This window comes from Molothrus aeneus, chromosome 6 (genome assembly GCF_037042795.1).
Source record: "Molothrus aeneus isolate 106 chromosome 6, BPBGC_Maene_1.0, whole genome shotgun sequence".
Taxonomy (NCBI): Eukaryota; Metazoa; Chordata; class Aves; order Passeriformes; family Icteridae; genus Molothrus; species Molothrus aeneus.
The window spans coordinates 15,050,040-15,064,509 of NC_089651.1; the positions used below are offsets into that span (position 1 = coordinate 15,050,040).

At 44.0% G+C, this 14,470-nt stretch overlaps 1 protein-coding gene across 5 annotated transcripts in view; it reads left to right on the forward strand.

Moving 5' to 3' along the window:
- OSBPL5 (oxysterol binding protein like 5) overlaps nt 1-14,470 on the forward strand; it is a 173,451-nt gene that overhangs the window by 90,187 nt on the left and 68,794 nt on the right. The window contains exon 1 of one of the 5 annotated variants that reach the window (XM_066551725.1): nt 7,261-7,377. The exons of the other annotated variants lie outside the window; for them this stretch is intronic. The gene's annotated coding sequence lies outside the window, so the exon portion shown is untranslated. Of the gene's footprint in view, nt 1-7,260; nt 7,378-14,470 lie in introns of those variants that run through there. 5 annotated transcript variants of the gene reach the window in all.

Here is a 14,470-nt window from a genome sequence, read left to right on the forward strand (position 1 = left end):
TCACACAGCAGTATTTCCTCAGTGTCCTGGCCCTGGAAAACCTCCTGTTACTGGATACTCACCAAGTTGTTAATGGAAAGTTTGGAAGCAGGTGTAGCAAAATTTGTAAACACATATTAGCTATCTTCTTGCTTCTTCCTGAATCATAGGACCTAATCATAGACTGGGAGAAAGGTTTACATTTTTCTCTTAACTAGGGCTCAAAGCCCAGACCTACCCATAATTATTTCTCATAGCTGTGTTCCCAGAAACAGGCACAGAGAATGTAACAAAAGTATTCCCAAGATTAGCCTGTTTGCCAGAAACATCCTGAGTAGAGAGATCTGCCTAGAGGGATGGATGCTGAGCATACTCTTGCTGCTGTTGGTGGCTCCCCCTTCCTGCCATTTTGAGGCTTCTTTATTAGTTTCTAACAGCTTTTAATTTTTATGCTTTTCTGCCAGGCTTTTTTTACACATCTCTTTGATACCTGGGATCGTGGGTTCTTTGAACTGGCAAGGCAAACTGGCTGTAATTCATTCAAGTGTCTCTGTGTAAATGTCCAAAATAATACCTCTTTAATCTGATCCTGTAATGCCTTGCATTTTTTTCATTCTTCTACCTTTTTACTACAGTATTTTACTGGTTAGGTACAGTGGAGCCCCTGTGAAGGCAGAAAGATACAGCTCTTTTGAAAATCAGCCCTGTAGCAACACAGCATCACATTCATTGATGGTGGTAGCAGCAGGGAAGATCTGTGTTGGTTAGTAGATGTTAATGCTATAAATTATAAATTGACCATGTTCTGAATTTGTGTTCTTTCAGGGGACTGCCAGCACAGAAAAGCCTGCAGACCAGGCTATGGGATCAGTGCTGAATCTATTATTCTTCAGGAATTAAAGTGCTGTGATTTAGCAAAGTTACTTTCTTTAGCATGAGCAATGAGCTGGGTTGCTGTCAGTGGCAGCATTGCTGGGGTAAAGCTGCATCCTGTCAAAGCTGTACTTTGCATAAAGCAGCAAGAATGCCTCAGTATGATCGGGTGCCCTCTTCCAATGGCACTGTTAGTTTGCAGACAGAAAAGACTGATTTAGGCAAAAGATGCTTTTTAGCAGGTAGGACTGACAGAACTTTATTTGTTTCCAATGGCCTCTGTTTTATACTTAAATGTTGCCTTGACATATATGAATGTCAAATAAAAACTGTAGCAGTCATTTTAAATATAGCAGAGGCTTGAGATGAGTGGAATTAAGGAAAAGGCAGGAAATTGTTTTAACTCCTGTATTGGTAAAGCCACTGGCACAACCTATAGAATTGGTTAAACCATGGAAATAAAGCACATCTTTTCTGAAAACTTGTGATGTTAGTTTCTGTTAGTTTTCTTTTTCTTTTTCTATATATTTTTCTTTTTTTTAATATGGCAATTTGGGGAGCTGGTAAAGACTTGGCCCTTTTCACAAAGCATCTTGGAAGCAGTTTAAGATGAATTAATTATATTTGCTTAAAAAATCGGCTTAGTTTGTAAATAGCATGAGAAGGTGTAGCAAGAAGGATGTTGTAGGATTGTTTGAGAACAGTCTTACAGCAATTTAGAACCAAAAGGTTTTTCTTTATCAAAATTCTGAATATAAAATGGTTTAATCTGCTGCTTACTAGAAATGAAGGGCTTGCCTGTGTCATTCCAAAATGTGCAGTTGTGGAAATGAGTAGTTAATGGAGAGTCTGGAAGTGGTGAGAAATCATGGCCAGGCATACATCAGAAAGCAATTCTTCCTCTATCTCCTCCTCATTTTGTTTGATGGAAAAGCAGCACTGTAAGCCTGGTCTATTTCTTTTCTGTCACTCTGCAATCACAAAAAATGCAAAGCACAGATCTCTTTCATGTCAATGACATTTCAAGATAATTCCTGGTCTAAAAGGAGAAAGAAAAACAAGTTGTTTCTTATTTACTTGCTTTGTTTTGTTGTTTTCTTTTGAAGCTAGAAATGCACTGTGAAGATTGTACAATCAGGGAAGGGCCTGGGAAGCTCAGCTGTGCTAAGCCCTCCTTGCCAGAACCACTGAGGTCCTCATCTCCACACTGGGATGGCCAAAGGCTCCTGGGGCTGGAGGGCTGAGCAGGGTTGTACGGAGTCTTCCTCAGCAATGCCTGTGTCCTGCTACCTGGCCAGATGGGGGTTAAGGGCTGCCTGCCTGCTTCATGATTCAGAGAGATTCCAAGGGAGAAACTGTGCCTTTTCTTGCAGGAAATCAGAAGAAACAAAGGGAGATGCCTTTGCTACTTCAGCTGTAGGAAGAAGCTGTGTCTTGTGTTACTTGGGCATTGTCTTTGACTGAGTAAGAAATGCCCAGAGGAAAAGGGACAGTGTAGACTTTGAGGCGGAAGCATGCTGAGATTTCCCTAGACAGGTTAACAAACTTTTCCAAAGTTATTGTGTCTTTGGAAGTAGCTTTGCTACTGGACCTCTGTGGGAGTTGAACCTACTTGCATAGTCCATGTGTCAGCTCAGTTGGTTTCTAGTTGTGAATTGATCAGGTCATTGATTTGTTGCAAGCATCAGAATTTGGAAGTATTTTAAGTGGGACTGTCTGTTCTATGGTCTGGTTTTGCATTGTTAATTTAGTAATACAAAGCTGTATGTGCTGCTTGGCCTTTCTCTAACAGCATTTAATAAAGGTCTTTCTGAATGTTGTCCTCTTTTTTGAAGATCAAAGTGTTTTGTGTGCTTTTTAAGAAAGCAATCAATTCAGCCAAACTTACAGGAAAAAAACACCTAGTCATATGAGCTTGGGGACCCAGACATGCTTTTCCATTTACATGAAAGACACAGTTACTTGGCAGAAATGGAGCATAAAGAAAGAAACAGTGAGAACACAATTACCAGGCACATGGAAAATTACTTTCAAGCAAGTCTCTTTGAGATCAAGAAGTGTTAAGACAGATCCTGTCCACACTGACCCCAGGCAGGTCACCACTGACCCAAGCCCAGCTGAGGGTATGAGCTGGCAAGAGGACAAACACATACCAGTTTGCAGAAATCAGTTTTGTTATGGCATTCATCCTGAACTAGTGTAAGGAAGAGGTAGGACATCTTGGAAGCAGTTATAATAGCTTCCTTCTGGGAAGAAATTTGATGATTTGCCATTGTTTTTCTGTGGCTGAGATGGATTGTAGAGGTAGATGTGCCATTGTTCACAAATGATGCTGTGACAGTTCCCTGCTCTGGATTGTCATGCCTTGCCTGGAGCCAGTGAGTCTCAAGGCTGCCAAGGGCAGACCACAGTCTAAAATTGTTTGTGAGGAGCCATCAGGTTGCTGTGATATTTAGTGATTCATAGCAGAGCAGGGGTTGCTGCCTCTGCATGCACCCATTCCAAAATTCTCTGCTCTTTAAGAGGCAATAGAAAATGGTGAACCAAGGGAAACACAGGGCTGCAGAGACCATAAAATCTTTTTCCTGGACAAAACTGTTCCTAGCACCTGCTTGTCCAATGTGCCCTGAAAAATCCCTTCTGTTTTCACAGCTAGGGTGTCCTTCTCAGACAGAAGCCCTGCATCTATCCCATCGCAGTGGGGATCTCAGGCCCTTCACAGTGCTAGTTGCTTGTGAACCCTTCTCTTTAAATTCATCCCAGTTTTTATTTTTGGCTCATAATACCCAGCCACAGAGGGCTCCTTTAAAAACTGTCTGAAAGCGAGAGAAACACTTTTGCCCGAAGATTCCCTGAGACTCTGGGACATGCAGTAAAAAAATTTTACTTTCCATTCTTTCTGTTAATTACTTTCAGAATTTACTGCAGGGTTCCTCTGCCTTCTTAAGTGAGGCTGGATATTTCTGGGGTACTGTGCACCCTGCATGGTTCCTCCCCTGCTGGTAACCCCAGTTTCTGTGGGTGCCCTGATTTTCCCAGCCCCTCATGGGAGAGGGTCTGTGGACCCTGGCCTTGGTATCACTCCTTGCCTGACACCCCACTGGGATTTATCATTTCCTCCAAGGTGGCAGCTTTAGAATCCTGGCAGTGTTTGTGCTGGCTGACACATGAGCATTGCCTCCCACGAGGATTTCAGTCGTTTCCTCCTGCAGTGTCTCTGATAGTTGAAGTACCTGATCCAATAAAAGATCATGTCTCAGCAGGTGCTGTGGTTTCAGCAAACAAAGGTCTGTCAAGTGTGGAAGGTGGTGTTTATGCATACATTTAATCCTTGTTTGCTCAGTACTTATAAGGTGTAAAATACCTCTAAAATACTGGCTTCTCATTGTTACTATTACCACTGAATCTTCATTTATTCACGAGAAATTAGTGCAACCAGTGGGAGTTCTTCTGAAATTCTTTAGTCACACCATTCCAGATGTCTTGGAGGAGTCTGGTCTGACACAAGTGTGCCCCAAGACCCCAGTGCATGCAGCAAGAGGAGTTGGAAACCATGTTTCACTTAGAATTTTTATCATGGAAACATGTTGGAATGAGTTACACAACTGGAACACTGCAATGGAGGACTACAAACTTTACAGAAGAGATAGACTGGGAAGGAGCAGGAGTGTTGCACTCTCTGATAAGGAATGGGTGGATTGTGAAAGGCTGTCTCTGAGACAAACAGCTACAAACAGTTTGAGCTTGTGGGTAGAAGTCAAGGACCACACCAACAAAGGACACCTCATGGGTGGGATCTACTAGAGGTGTCTGGCCAGGGGGAACCTGTTGCTGAGGCCTTTTGGCTCAGCTGCAGGAAGCATCGTGCTCACAAGCTCTCATCCTGATGGGGGATTTCAGCCATCCATATATCTGCTGGAAAAGCAATGCAGCTGGCTGTAGGCAATCTAGGAGACTCCTGGAGTGCATCAAGGGTAAATTTCAGATCCAAGTGTTACACAAACCAGTGAGGGAAGATGCATTAGTGGACCTGGTGCTCACCAGCGCAAATGAACAGGGGTTCATGGTCACAGGGGTTAATATTGGAGGCAGCCTGGGCTGTAGTGAGCATGCCCTGGCTGGGTTTGTGATCTCAAGAAACATGGGTGTGGCAAAGAGCAAAGTCAGGACCCTGAACTTTAAAACAGTAAACTTCCAGCTGTTTAAAGAATTAGTGGATGAGATTCCCTGGGAAACTCACTGCCCTGAGTTTATCCCAAATCCTGTCCTTAGCTGACCAGAGCTGGCAACTCTTTAAGGCCACTTTTCTTAGAGCACATGACCTCTCCCTCCCAATGTGTAAGAAATCAAGTAAGGCAGGCCAGAAACCAGCATGGCTGAGCAGAGACCTTCCTCTCAAGCTGATGAGCAAGAAGAAAATGCACAGCTGGTGGAACCAGGGTCAGATGACTGGGAAATGTACAGGGATACTGTTTGGATGGGTTGGGATGGGATCAGGAAGGGTAAGGCACAGATAAAATGGGACTTGGCAAGGGATGTGAAGAATAACTAGGAGGGATTCTGCAAGTACAGTGATCAGAAAAGAAAGGCCAAAGAGAGTGTACCATCCCCCCACCCCCTGTAATAAAGGAGAAGGAGAGCTGGTGTCAAGGGAGGGGATCCTGTCCTTCTTCTCTCATGAGACCCCACCTGGAGTGCTGCATCCAGCTCCGGGGCCCTCAAGACAAGAAATATGGATGGACTAATTCCAACAGATGGTGGATCGGATCCACCATCTGTTGGAATGAGTCCAAAGGAGAGCCATGAGCATGGTCAGAGGCATTGACCACCTTTCCTATGAGGACAGGCTGAAAGAGCTGGAGTTGTTTAGCTTGGAGAAGAGAAGGGTCCAGGGAGACTTTGTTGTGGCCTTGCAGTACTTAAATGGGGTTATAAAAAAGAGGGAGAGCATGGGCATAGTGATGGGACAAGTGAGAATGGTTTTAAACTGAAAGAGGGCAGATCTAGATCAGACATTAGAAAGAAATTCTTTGCTGTGAGGATGATAAAGCAGAGGAACTGGTTGCCCAGAGAAGCTGTGGATGTTCCATCCCTGGAAGTGTTCATGGCCAGGCTGGATGGGGCTCTAGGCAGCCTGATCCAGAGGAAGGTGTATCTGCGGGTTTCAGAAGAAGATAATCTTTTAGGGCCCTTCCAACCCAAGCCATTGCATGATTCTGATTCTATGAAGTCAGTGTAAAACTGTACAAAAAGATACTGACTGATACACTGCAGTGGGTGACAGCAGCAGATAAAGATATTTTTGCAAAACTCTTTCTTCATGATAAGGACCAGGGAAGAGCACATCCTGGAGAGAACAACAGCAACACAGATAGCCTTGGGGGCGAGCTTTGGCTGAGGTGTGTGTTCTGTGTTTGTCTCTTAACTTAGCAGCATCGGGAAAACCCACAAAGGAAAAAATGTGGATATTTTCCAGATGCAGAGTGATTCAGGGCTGTAATTACAAATGCTCGCCTACTGAAATATTTGTACAATTGCCACGGGATACTGTAACTAGCAACATCCATTGGATTGTTTTTAAATCTAAAGCAGTAATACTGTGCTAGTGTACCTGAAGTCTGCACCAGTGCTTGGCAAACCTGCTTCTGCATGGCAGGTTTAGGTTCTGTATAGCTTAAGAAATGATGCTTTTACTGCTCAGCTGCATCAACTGAGAAATCTTTGTCAAACTCATTTGTATCTGAGTCCTGTGCAGAGTGCACTGATTCCACAGTTGCAAGGATTTACTTTATTCCTTTCAGTTTCATTTCAGAAAAGAGTGAATTGGGGAGGGTTGCTTGTTCCGGTTTGGGGTTTTTTTGCTTTTGATTGCGCAGGGATTCTGTGGGCTAAGAAGCCACTAAAAAGGAGCAGAATGAAAGTGAGAGATTATGCACGACAGGAATAGAGTCTTTCACAGAGTTGCAGATTGTTTTTTGCTGCCGTGCTTTGATAAGTGACAGCAACTGGCTGTAATTCTCTCGGTGCTGCCCAGCTGCTTTGATCAGCAGCGAAACTGTTAACAGTGCTGACAATTAATTATTGTCGATGGGCATTGCAGCTTGAACTTCCCCTGACAAACAGTGGCAGATCACACCCGCTCTGGGCCATTGTTTAAGGCTTTCTTTGGACATATCGCTGGGCTGAATCACGTTGTGTGTTCTCGGGATTTTCCTCCACAGCCACCGTGGTTAGAGAGTCGCCCTGGTTTTCGGAGCGAGCGCTGGGCTCGCAGGCAGGGTGCTGGCAGCGTGTGGGAGATGTGTTTGAGAGCCATGTGCCCCTGGAGCAGAGGCTGTGCGTGCCGGTGTCTTCTCTGGCTCCTGTGCTGATCTGCAGCCTGGAGCTGTGCAGCATCCAGGAGGGGTCAGAAAGCCCTCTGAGCATGTAGCAGGCGGTGAGGAACTGGGGAAGGGATGGTGGCTCTGAATGCAGGTGTCGTGTGGGAGAGAAGAGTGATTGCCCTCTGAGGCTGCGAGCACTGCGGTGAGTGTCCTTTTCCCCTTCCCCAAGACTGATCCCAACCTTCCTACTTTCTTACCACTCTGAAATCCTCCCTTTGTGTAGGCTCTTTCTTTATGCCTTTCAGCCTCTCCTTTTTTTTACCTGACCTCCTCTTCTCCCCTCATCTCTTATTCCCCTCCTTTCAGTCTCCTCTTCTTTGTTTCCATCCCATGCCTCAGAGGCTGGACAGTCTTAAGCATTTGCAGTGTGTTCTTTTGAACATTTATAGCCTTATGCTTTGGGAACCTTTGACTGGCAGGAATTGTATCTGATGGATTTGAAAGTATCTGAACACCCTATTTGCATTTCTGCCTGTCTGCTCAAAACCACACGGCCACTCAGCTCCCTTGAGGCTTGAATTCTGATAGCAGCAGCTGTGGCAGTGGCATCCTGTGATTTGCTTCATCAGTTGACATTTCAGGAAATTTGGATTGATATAACAAGGTTGGCCATCTTACTGCCCTTTGCTGCTAAACAGCTTGGGTACCTTCTCACCTGCATAAAGGGTAGATATAACTGGCATTATTAAAGAGAGCCCACATGAAAGTGTGCCCTCTCTGTAAGTTTTTGTTGCTGTTATTATTACTATCCAGTGGTCTGTATTGATTTGTGGTCTATTTTATTCAGCTAAACCCATGATCAGCCCAATCCTTCTCTGTGTCTAGATTGCTTGTAGAATTAAGAGTTTTTGCAGTGTTTTCAAGATCAGGAGCAAATCCTCTCAAAATTAGGTCTTGCCTATGTAAACAACTTGCCTATGTAAACTACTTTTTAACTGCTGTTCTGTAATATTGATACAACCCTCCCCTAGTGTGAATTCAGCTATGCCAGTATGAACATGCTTATACCAGTGTGGCTTGTTCCCCTGTGGGAAAGAAGAACCAGCTCCTCCAGTATAAAGCACCTTTTTTTGGCTCTGATTACATCCACACTTTTGTTGTATCATCAGTAATATAGCAGCAAATAATACTTGTAATTTAACGAGGATGAACTGGTACAAAATCATGTATAGAACAAGTCTTGGTCTGCAGACTGCCTCAATAACTCTTTGACAAGAAGTCTTGAATATGCTGTGTATTCATAATCTTGTCTTTGTGACCAGAGGTACAGTGGAAAGACTTAGTGTTATTGCCATTATGTATTCGCAGTTAAGAAACTAAGAACTGGCCAGTGTGTCGGCTATAAAGTCATGACTGTGAGTCATGTGAGTCATGGTTGTTGTTTATTTATAAATAAAGTACCAAAGATTTTATTCACTTTCAGACTGATTACTGACCATTGCTTTTATGTGCAGCCAATTGGCAATGTAATGGCAGAGATGTAAATTCCAGTAATGCTTGCTTAGAAGTGCCTTTGAGATGTCAGGGAAATAGGGAGATATTTTAGCAATGTCACAAAAATGGTTCCTGAAAATCCACTTGCACCAGGGAAATGGGAGTGACTGGTGGGTGTGAAACACTTATCTGTGGTCATCTACCTCAGTCATCAGTAGGACAGGGTAGTCTAGAGTGAATACACAGTATTCACAGTACATAGTGAAACTTTGAAAAATTCCAATCAGACACCATAATCCTAAACATCATGGTTTATCAGTGGGGTTAATCTAGATGATCAGTATGTGTCTTGTAGCAAGGAATGTGTAGGGAAGACTTTTGGTGTTTGCAGCTAAAGCAGAAATACATTTGGTACAGAAATCACTTTCTATTCAGAGCTTTTTGGGAAGGCAGTGCCACCAGCAGAAGTGGTTTTTTGGGCAAGAACTGTCTTAATTGTACATGACTGATGACAGCTGTCTGGAAACATGGGACCTAACTAAAGCTTTTAGGTTCTCTTCTACCAGAGAAAATAAGCAGGGGAGGCTCCTTTTCTTCTGCAAGGTAAGAGGTTATTTTAAGATATTTTAAGTTATTTCAAGGTGATAGTGATGTAAAGGAATTGACGGAGGGGGGAGAAGCTGGTGCTATTAGGGGACTGCAGAGGTTTGTTAGAAGGAACATGCTTTGTTGTGCTGCTTGTTGGCACAGTTATCTTGACAGGTTGTTGAGGGAAGTAAATTTTCACAGAACCTAATAGTTTCCTCCTATGAGTTAGTGTCACCTCTGTCTCATTTAATTCCCACCTTTGCTTGCTGTGAGTGTCATTTCCATGCTGCATTTCTCAACTTCATTACCTGCAGACTGAGCACTACTTCGGGAGCAGCTTTCCAAACTGCAAGAGGCTTGTTTTGCAGAGCAAGGTGCAAATGTCCTTTGCTGTTTTTTCCCTGAGCTCACTGACTCCCCATGACTGCAGTGATGGTGGCAGAGGTGACTCCCACGAGCAGGCTGGGTCTCTGCCTGCAGGCTGGGGCTGCAGCTGGGGCTGCTGGGGCGGCACAGGCAGGCAGCAGGCAGTAGAACTGCTGTATGGTCATCAGGAGCAAGCAGCTGACCTTGAGCAAATCTGCAGCTGGGTTGTAACCCAGCTGAGTGTCCAGCTTACCCTGGTCTTTGCTACCTCTTTCTAGGAGGAAGGTGATCTGTGGGAGTCCGTCTGCTGGGTTACATTACTTCTCTCCCTGAGCTGACTCATGGGTTGTGTCTGTTCTGTTTGCATCGGGTGGGAACTGCAAGCTGTCAACAGCTGATCTTTCACCTTAAAGAGTCCAGCAACATTGGCAGTCCTGGAAGGAGAGGCAGAGACATCAGACAGGTCCTTGCCTGCATCTCTTGGCAGCATGGTTTGCAGTCAGGGCAGTTTATGTGAGATTGACAGACAGAGGCAGTCTCAGCTTGGCCCCACTCCCACATGAGTCTGCAGAATCAACTGCTGAGCAGTTTTGGGAAGGTCCCTTTTATTAATCTGCTCACCTCCACTTTTAACCAGATAGGAAATTGTTCATTATAAAAGGCCCAGTTGTCCTTACAGCGGTTTCATCACTGCTGTCTGAGGAGTGAAGCTGTGTTTACACATTTCTCTAAAGATGAAGAGATGAGTGCAGTGGAAGATTAGTTTTGCTGCGAAAGGCACTGAATGAGCTGACCTGATCAAGGAGAAGACATTAAAATGTTACGCTCTTCAGTTTTCTCTGCTTCACTCAGACATTAGCTGCTGTGGTCTGATGCTGTTTAACAAATACATTTGGGTCCAAGTGCTGCTTGAGATGATAGAAACCCAATATGCTTTTTGAGGCAGATGCAATTATTTGTTATGTGTTAGTACCGCTCCTAACACTGTGGGTTGCTGTGCCTCCTGATTGCTAGTGGCTGAGCAATAGTGTTTGTTACTGGCAGTTGGTAATAGCAGCCTGGGTTTGTGCCCTGTAGGGGAATTTGATACACGTGCACAGCCATGGGATGTTAAAGATTTTGTACCTTTTAGAGGCACCACAAAGTCTGCACAGACCATCTAGCCTTCTGCCATTTTAAGTGCTTCCTTACTTCATTTAAGAGATATTTGTTTATTCTTTCCCCTGTTGCCGTCCCAAACTTTTCAAATCTTTCCCATCTGGGCTCTTTTGTTTATAAATTCTTCTGTGTTTGGAGCTTGTAGGCAGCAACCACTTTGAAGCCTGCTTTTCTAATACAAACCAAATAGCTGCCAGGAAGCATCATGGGCTCTTGCTCTCCTCTGTCCTCTCTTTACAGCACTGCAGGTCTCTGAGATTGCCTCTGTTCTACCAGTTGGATGCCCAGCCATGCACTACCTACTGTCAGTCAGCATCTCCCTGCTAAGGAGGCCACAAAACTTCCCTGATTTACACAGCCTGAGGATCTGACAGAGCACAGATATTTTCATTCATTTTTTGTTTTGTTTGTGTTGAGAAATCAGGGTGGCAGCTCCCTCCTGTTGTATGAGACCCGCATAGCTGAAGCCTATCCCTTTTTTCCTGGTCTGGAAAAGAAGAGCTGGTCAGCCCTGAGAGGGCCTGAAGTCTGGCCTCATAAAAACTGTCTGTCACCTTTTAGCCATTCTCTTTGTCACTTCCTTTCCATAGCAGAGATAATGGAAGTGTTTCCTGCTAACTCCTGTCTCTGTGATAAATTGCTGTGTCCTTTATTGGAAAGCATTGTATAGCTGCTCTTAGCACTGTGATAAAGAAAATGCTGTGAACTGGCTGCATTGTGTTTGGCTTCCTTTCAGACAAGGCCAGTCTGGACACTGAGGACCTGATCTTCCTTTTGGGTCAGACCTCAGCTCACATTTGTGTGGGAGGCAAGGATTTATGTTTGCTTAAAGCCACATTTGTGCTTTTGGCATGAAGCCATTGAAGGTCAGTGTGATCCATGAATCTATAGAAAGGGGGTCTGCAGGTGCCCCTTGTTCTCCATATCCTCCTTTGAGCTCTCCTCCCTCCCCTGTGGCATGGACATCCATGTGTTGGTGTTGTGTTGTGTGGTGAGGGCTTTCCTTACCCTGGGAGCTCCCAGCTCTCCAGGCAGGGCTGATTTTGACCTCCCTTGTGTTTCCAGTTGCCAGTGCTTATAGCCAGGAGGCTTTGTGGCCAAGCTATACTGTTGTTTCAGTTCGGATTTTTTTGCCTGTATCTTTCCATTCAGTGACAAAAAAAGCTGGTGTCAGTATAGGTTAGCTTTAAAGTGATGAGAAGAGGCCTATTCCTGAATTTCACAGCTTTCAGATTTGTTGTCTTGTATCAAGAGTTTTATTGTTAGGTTTGCTGCCCACCAGCCTGGGAGTCCTGATTCTTCAGGGCTTTAGCTTATGGCTGATAACTCAGTTTCAGTCTTGCTTATGTCCAGCATGCTGCACCTGGTAGTGGGACAATTGTATGAGTAGCAGAGTAGTCACTGGCAAAAATACTGGGATAGTTTTAGTTGAACGGGTAGAAGGAGATGGGCAAAGGCAAATACACAGTTAAATATGTATGACATGGGTGTGCTCATCCACCTGTGTGCCTAAAACTCCTTCTGGCTGAATTGAAGGAAAGCCACAATGCAAAGAGTTATCCTGTCTGCTTGTTTTCACTGTGTAAGGTAAACTGGGAGAGAAGGAGAGACTGGGGTAGGCACAGAAGGGTTTTCATCCTGAGAGCTGAGGCTGAGAGTGGGTTTCATCGTGCATGCTCAATCAGCCTTTGCACGGCTTGAGTCCTTTGGGCTCATTTAACACAGCATAAATCCCACCCTGCACACTCTTTGTGAGTTGTCTAGTTCCCCTCCTCCTGCAGAGATTTTTAATTAAAAATCTAGGACGAAAATAACTGCAGTACTGACTTTTAACTATTGTTGAAGGAAGAGCTGGATGCTCTCGTTTCGGAGAAATAGTGAGGTTTATGCAAAGATACTCAGTATATTAATTTCCTGAAGAATTTCAGGGAGAGTGGCTATATCAGAGGAAGTATAGGTGGAATCTAAATTTAAAGCACTGTACAACAGATCTTGGTATATTACAATGCCCAAAAGTCTGAGAGGTTGAACAGGGGCATATAAGGATCTCTTAAAAAATAGATGCACTTCCTTAAAATTTATTTGGTCATGTTTATTCAGCCCTCCTTAGGAAGGCCCCTGAGATTTACAGATCCTGTCTGAATCTGATAGAAGAAACAAGAAAATAGAGGAGTGGAAAATTCAGCATGATTAGAGCCCCACAGGATGTGGTCATTTCCCCATCATTTACCTGTGCTGCAGAAATAGGCAAGCCAGGTCAGCTATAATCTAGTAGGCTTGGGGTTAGAGCCATTGGGTGGAAATATAATTTGGGCTCATACAAGTTGTCAAGGTAGAAATACACTTCTAATCTAAAATTCTTTGGGACAATGCATGCTCATGGCATGATCTGGAACTGAATCTTTGTGGTTTTGAACAGCACTTGTTTTCTGCCTTGTAAAATGGTCAGTAAACATCCTTTTCTGCCATCACCCTTGCCTTACTGCTTGGAGCCCAAGTCTGGGAATGGCTGAACAGACTTGAGGTAGAAATTGATTCTGGTTTACTTTGTTACATGGGGGCAATATTTCACAAACAAGGGAATAATGTCAGAAGGATCCTCTCAAGCATGAAAGCAGGTCTTCAAATTAACTTGGTATTTTCTAGCAGTTGTGTGGTGGGAATGTAGCCCCAAGGCACAATCTTTTCTAGACTTAATTGTATAAAGGCCGAGGTGGATATCATAGAAAGCCATCAGTGAGGCTTGCAGTCACCTGGGTTTTTAGAAATGTCATTAAAAGTAGGATCCTTCCATTAAAAGGGAATATGTTCTCATTATGTGATTTAGCAGGATGAGGCAGTAATGATGCTCTTTAATATGTTCTTTTCAAAGAAAAATATCAAGGCAAGAACTGACCTTGAAGATGTGGCCTGCTTGCAAATGATGTATCTGTGCCCCTGTCCAAACCAAAGTGGTTTTGTCATGGCTTTAAATTTCCAATAACTTTAGCTAAAGCAACTAAGTTACTGTCTTATTTGTGTTTCTGTGTACCATATCTCACTGCCCTGAGTTGATCCCAAATCCTGTCAGCCCCTGCAGGAGTGGGGATGGTATAGTCCCATGTGGGGACTCAAGCTCCCTCTTCCCAAAGCCTGTTGTGGTGAATCCATCAGGGTGGCCCTTACCACAGCCTGAGGTCTCTTACCCCTGAGGTAGCTCTAGAAAAAAAGGGTTATTAGAAAGCTGTTCTCTTAGAACAGCTACAGTTTAAAAGGATTGTGTAGGAGGTTGTTGGAGGGTATCACTAACAGCGCAAGTGAAAACTTCAGGGCGTGGCAGAATGTGGGACGGCCATTCCTCAAGCAACATGTGCTGTGTGAGTTATGGATAATTACTGGAAAGCTCAATGTGTCAGAGGTGGAAGTGGTTCACCATTATGTAATTCATTAATTCTGTTCATGGGACTCAGAGACTTGCTCCCTGAAGTGCCTAGGCTTGGAGATGTGTTCACAGCAGGCCTCAAATGAAAACTGTCACTGGTAGATGAGCTGTGGAGATCAATAACCACAACAAAAAGCAAGCAGAGCGCTTCAAATCTGCTTTTGAGTTATATGTCCAGTATCTTCATCTTTAGGCCTAATATTATTTAAAATTGAAAATAGTGAGTGTTTATTTCCTTAACTAATATAAAGCTTTCAGAACTGTTTTT